Genomic DNA, 6,590 nt, shown 5'->3' with positions numbered 1-6,590 from the left:
CTCCGCTATCCTCCCCTGGCCTCCCCATATCCTCCCCTGGCCTCCACCAGCCTCCCCTGTCCTCCTCTAGCCTCCCCTGGCCTCCACAAGCCTCCCCATGGCCTCCCCTCCCCTCCCAGAGTGCCAACATGGCAGTGTGTCAGAACTCCGTCTGGGCAGCCTCCTCCTCCTCCTCCTCTCTGGACTGCGGTGACCTTGTTGTACTTGTACCGCTCAGTCCAAACATCAACAGCTGCTTATATAACGTCTCTAACCAGACGGCAGGGAGCAGGAGGTTACATCAGCGTTCCCGACAGCTCCATCCCACAGTTGCTTACAAGGAAACGCATTCCAGATTAAGATCCAACTTTATTGTCCTGCCGTGCAGGTGACAGGTCAGTACAGGTAGTGCTGCTGGCTCACCTGAATATAATCTACACAAAACCCACACACACGAAACTGTTTATTTACCACATCAACTGTTCTGTATGGTAAACGGTTAACACCTGAACAGTTTACCACACAGAACAGTTAACCACACAGAACAGTTTAGCACACAGAACAGTTTACCTCACGTAACAGTTTCCAACCCGAAAGTTATCATCTGTTTACTGCTCAGCGCCATCATCATAACATCCTCAGTATCAACAAGGTCATTTATGACCTGAGGAGTTGGGCTTATCGACTCAACTGGACAATATAGAGACTGTCTGCGAGCAGATATGATGTCGAGTTTCCATCTCCTCGGCCACTAAACCTCTGTGTATATTAGCTCAGATTGGACTGAGTGTGCATCCCAGTAATGCTTTTTTTCCCGCGCGTAAAATTACTTACTAACTCTAGGCGTTTGCAGGCTTAAAGGTGTCGTCAAGCTTTAAGCAGCGTTTTGTCTCCAGGGACCTGAAGTTAGTCAGGGCAGGGCATCTCTTCAGGCTACACCTTAACTGCTCCTCCTGAGACATCTACTTCCCCCCTGCACTGCTCCTCCTGAGACATCTACTTCCCCCCTGCACTGCTCCTCCTGAGACATCTACTTCCCCCAGCACTGTGTCTCTAGAGACATCTACTACCCCCCCTGCTCTGTGTCTCCTGAGACATCTACTACCCCCCAGCACTGTGTCCCCTGAACATCTACTACCCCCCCAGCACTGTGTCTCCTGAGACATCTACTGCCCCCAGCACTGTGCCTCCTGAGACATCTACTACCCCCCTGCTCTGTGTCTCCTGAGACATCTACTACCCCCCCTGCTCTGTGTCTCCTGAGACATCTACTACCCCCCTGCTCTGTGTCTCCTGAGACATCTACTACCCCCCAGCACTGTGTCTCCCTGAGACATCTACTACCCCCCAGCACTGTGTCTCCTGAGACATCTACTACCCCCCTGCTCTGTGTCTCTAGAGACACCTACTTCCACCCCTATGTGGAAGTGTGTCTCCTGAGACATCTACTACCCCCCAGCACTGTGCCTCCTGAGACATCTACTACCCCCCAGCACTGTGTCTCCTGAGACATCTACTTCCCCCCTGCACTGTGTCTCTAGAGACATCTACTACCCCCCTGCTCCGTGTCTCCTGAGACATCTACTACCCCCCCTGTACTGTTTCCTCTGTGTCAATATAAAAATAATTAAAAAGCATGAAGACTGCCAATAACCCCTGACCTGAACATAGAGTACTTTCTCCTGCTATGACTTGTGGATTATGATTCACTTGCTTAGTCAAATGTATTGATTGTAAGTCGCTTTGGAATAAGGCGTCTGCTGCTAAATACCAAATATATAAATATATATATATACAGTATATATACATCTGGGTTCAGACAGACAAATATGACACGATGTCCGTTGGTTCCATCGCCCCCCCCAGGCGAGTCGAGCACAAACTAAATCATTAATGTCGTCTTACCGCTGTCACACCACATGACCTGGGTCACACCACCTGACCTGGGTCACCTGACCGGGGTCACACCACCAACAGTCCCTCGCAAATAATATTAAAGTACGTCCTTCCCATGAATACATTTACATTTACATTTTTGGCATTTAGCAGACGCCTTATTCCAAAGCGACTTACAATCAATACATTTGACTAAGCAAGTGAATCATCAATCCACCAGTCGTAGCAGGAAGAGTAATCCAGCTCAGGCCCGGGGCCACTGATAGAAGGAAAAACCTTCTTCTATCACCTTCTTCTAAACCTAGCCTTAGAGGGCAATAGAAGTTTTTAGGGGACACAGTAGAAGGGAAAAGCGGGTGTCTTCAGGAGACGCAGTGCTGGGGGGCAGTAGATGTCTCAGGAGGGACAGTTAAGGTGTAAGGTGTAAATACAACATCGTTTGGGCTTGGGGGTTAGGGTACTGCACTTTCACATACATAATAGTGAACAAATACACAAAGTTTATGTCAGTTTTCCCACCGATAAGGCTCTTAAAACAATTACTCATCAAACGCTCGAAAGGGGGGTCCTCATATTTGCCCGAGAGGTTAACAGGAATATTACACGTCGAAGGCCCGTAAACAGTGAGCGAGGTGGGCTGGCGGAGTGTTTAACTGCAGGGACACGGCGTGAAAAGTATTCTGTGTTCTGCTTGTAACCCGAGCTTCAAAAATGATTAACCTTTATTGCATCTGTCCTCCTGCCTCCTCCTCCAGGTATGTTTCTCTCAACAAGTCGTAAACTGAGCTGTGGACGTGCACCTGACTTTCACATTCGCTTCCCCCCCCCCGCCTCCCCGCCTCATGCCTCTCCCCTCCGCCTCCCCCCTCCTCCGCCTCTCCCCTCCTCCGCCTCTCCCCTCCTCCGCCTCTCCCCTCCTCCGCCTCCCCCCTCCTCCGCCTCCCCCCTCCTCCGCCTCCCCCTCCTCCGCCTCTCCCCTCCTCCGCCTCTCCCCTCCTCCGCCTCTCCCCTCCTCCGCCTCTCCCCCTCCTCCGCCTCCCCCCTCCTCCGCCTCTCCCCTCCTCCGCCTCCCCCCTCCTCCGCCTCTCCCCTCCTCCGCCTCTCCCCTCCTCCGCCTCCACAGGATGGGTTCCAGCCCCCTGCCCTACGTGTGTAGTGCTCACATTTTTTATTTTACTCATCAGGGCCACACACTGAGACCGAGGTTTACCTGTTTACAATACAAATATCGATAACAAAGCAACACCTTAAAAACACAACACAATAAAAAAAAAAACTAACCCTAACCCTAAGCCTTAAACTAGTCTATCATTAACCCTAACCCTGACCCTGACCCTAACCCTAACCCAACAGTTGAAAGTGACGCAGTGTTCTAGTGTTCCAGTTTGCTAGTGCTCTAGTGTTCTAGTGTTCTAGTGTTCTAGTGTTCTAGTGTTCCAGTGTTCCAGTGTTCAAGTGTTCTAGTGTTCCAGTGTTCCAGTGTTCTAGTGTTCAGTGTTCTAGTGTTTCCAGTGTTCAGTGTTCTAGTGTTCCAGTGTTCTAGTGTTCCTAGTGTTCTAGTGTTCCAGTGTTCTAGTGTTCTAGTGTCCTAGTGTTCTAGTGCTCTAGTGCTCTAGTGTTCTAGTGTTCTAGTGCTCTAGTGTTCTAGTGTTCTAGTGTTCTAGTGTTCCAGTGTTCCAGTGCTCTAGTGTTCCAGTGTTCTAGTGTTCTAGTGCTCTAGTGTTCCAGTGTTCCAGTGTTCTAGTGTTCTAGTGTTCTAGTGCTCTAGTGTTCTAGTGTTCTAGTGTTCCAGTGTTCCAGTGTTCTAGTGTTCTAGTGTTCTAGTGTTCCAGTGTTCTAGTGTTCCAGTGTTGTAGTGCTCTAGTGTTCTAGTGTTCTAGTGTTCTAGTGTTCTAGTGTTCCAGTGTTCTAGTGTTCTAGTGTTCCAGTGTTCTAGTGTTCCAGTGTTCTAGTGTTCTAGTGTTCTAGTGTTCCAGTGTTCTAGTGTTCCAGTGTTCCAGTGTTCTAGTGTTCTAGTGTTCTGGTGTTCTAGTGTTCTAGTGTTCTAGTGTTCTAGTGCTCTAGTGCTCTAGTGTTCTAGTGTTCTGTCAATGTTATTTACCGATATTTACCTTTCATGATAAAAAATGACTGACCGTTTTTTTTTTTTACAGTTTTTGCTGTCCTCTAAACGACCTGCTAGAGGTGCCGAGAGTCTTGTAGGAATGCAGGAAACCTGTGGGTCGACCCCCCTGCAAGAAGTGCCCCCTCCCCCCTCCACCCCCCTACAATCGACGGCCATGGACCTGGTCATAGGGTTTTAGGATGTATTGCTTATTTAAGGCCTTTGTTTGTTTGTGTGTGTGTGTGTGTGTGTGTGTGTGTGTGTGTGTGACAAAAACAAAACGTTTGGGCACTTCTGGGTCAGGGGAACGTTGAATACTGTTTCTGCCCGAAATGTGCTCGAGTGAGAACAACTGCAATGTCCTTACAACACATTCAAAACCCTGTGTTACAATTCTCACCTGGAACAATGGCGGTCTCACTTGAGGCTTTAAAGTGGCAGCGAGGCCTGGGGTGATGGGGAAGGATGGGGGGACAGAGGGGGGACAGAGGGGGGGGGGGGGGGGGGTGGACAGAGAGAGGGGGGGTGGACAGAGAGGGGGGGTGGACGGACAGAGAGGGGGGGGGGGGGTGGACAGAGAGGGGCGGAAAACGGCAGTCAGGCCTCCCTGTAGGCTCTGGTGTAGCTAAACTAGATCCCCTTTTTTTTTTTTATCACCGATGAAAAGCTGTGTCAACAGGTCGACGTCGGACAGATTTATTAGGTGTATTTCCCACACATGATGTTGACAACTTGAAAGTCTCTTCGGGGTCAGGTCAGGACAGGACAGGACAGGACAGGACAGGACAGGACAGGACAGGTCAGGACAGGACAGGACAGGACAGGTCAGGACAGGACAGGACAGGACAGGACAGGACAGGACAGGACAGGACAGGACAGGACAGGACAGGACAGGACAGGACAGGACAGGACAGGGTCAGGACAGGACAGGTCAGGACAGGACAGGACAGGACAGGACAGGACAGGACAGGGTCAGGTCAGGACAGGACAGGTCAGGACAGGACAGGACAGGACAGGTCAGGACAGGACAGGTCAGGACAGGTCAGGACAGGACAGGACAGGACAGGACAGGACAGGACAGGTCAGGTCAGGACAGGACAGGTCAGGTCAGGACAGGACAGGACAGGACAGGACAGGACAGGACAGGTCAGGACAGGACAGGACAGGACAGGTCAGGACAGGACAGGTCAGGACAGGACAGGACAGGACAGGACAGGACAGGACAGGACAGGACAGGACAGGACAGGTCAGGACAGGACAGGACAGGACAGGTCAGGACAGGACAGGTCAGGACAGGACAGGTCAGGACAGGACAGGTCAGGACAGGACAGGTCAGGTCAGGACAGGACAGGTCAGGACAGGACAGGACAGGACAGGTCAGGACAGGACAGGTCAGGACAGGTCAGGACAGGACAGGACAGGACAGGACAGGACAGGACAGGTCAGGTCAGGACAGGACAGGTCAGGTCAGGACAGGACAGGACAGGACAGGACAGGACAGGACAGGTCAGGACAGGACAGGACAGGACAGGTCAGGACAGGACAGGTCAGGACAGGACAGGACAGGACAGGACAGGACAGGACAGGACAGGACAGGACAGGACAGGTCAGGACAGGACAGGACAGGACAGGTCAGGACAGGACAGGTCAGGACAGGACAGGTCAGGACAGGACAGGTCAGGACAGGACAGGTCAGGACAGGACAGGTCAGGACAGGACAGGTCAGGACAGGACAGGACAGGGTCAGGTCAGGACAGTTTGCTTTTGAAAAGAAACATTTCGGTTCCCGCAAGGCAGAGAGAGGCCCCAAAAACATCCTGGTCACGGCCCCACTTCACACCAGCCCTGTCTCTCTCTCTCTCTCTCTCTCTCTGCCTGGCGTCTCCACGGAGCCCCTCTATGAGGAGGCATGCTAATGATGCTAATGCTAATGGCCCCTGTTCTCACCATTGTCCCCCCGGTGTGTTGCACCTGTGACCCGGCCCGGGGCTGTGAAGTGTGACCAGACCCTCTCAGTGATGCGGCGTGAACTTTGACACCTGATCAGAGGAGGGGAGCGGTAGGGAGGGGGAGAGGGGGGGGGGCTTCTGTATGGTTAGGTGACTTCAGAGTAGAAGAGACGCTCTTTATGGAAACAGCTTGTAAATCAGAGATATGAAAAGATGTAAATGTCCTCTCCTCTCCTTCCCTCCCCTCCCCTCCCCCCCAGAGGTCTGATGGACTCCATGTTATAATAGCATTACAGTTTGTGTGTGTGTATGTGTGTGTGTGTGTGTCAGTGTGTGTGTGTGTGTGTGTGTCAGTGTGTATGTGTGTGTGTGTGTGTGTGTATGTGCGTGTGTGTGTCAGTGTGTGTGTAAGTGTGTGTGTGTGTGTCTGTGTGTGTGTGTGTGTGTGTGTGTGTGTGTACCATGTAAACAGTAACTCATATTGAGAAACTCTGCCATTTGATATCTCAGTCCACCTCTGGAGGTCAGAACATAAATCAAATATCAATCAAGATTCAAGCGTTCTGATCCAAGCGTTCTGACTGTGATCTTCTTGTTGACAGGAGGGGCAGACCAGCGCTGTAGTTGAAGTGTAACAGTGCTGGTGAGTCAGGGCTCAGGGG

This window comes from Nansenia antarctica, assembly GCF_963989245.1.
Source record: "Nansenia antarctica genome assembly, chromosome: 20".
Classification (NCBI taxonomy): Eukaryota; Metazoa; Chordata; class Actinopteri; order Argentiniformes; family Microstomatidae; genus Nansenia; species Nansenia antarctica.
Note: the sequence above shows the minus strand (reverse complement) of the source record.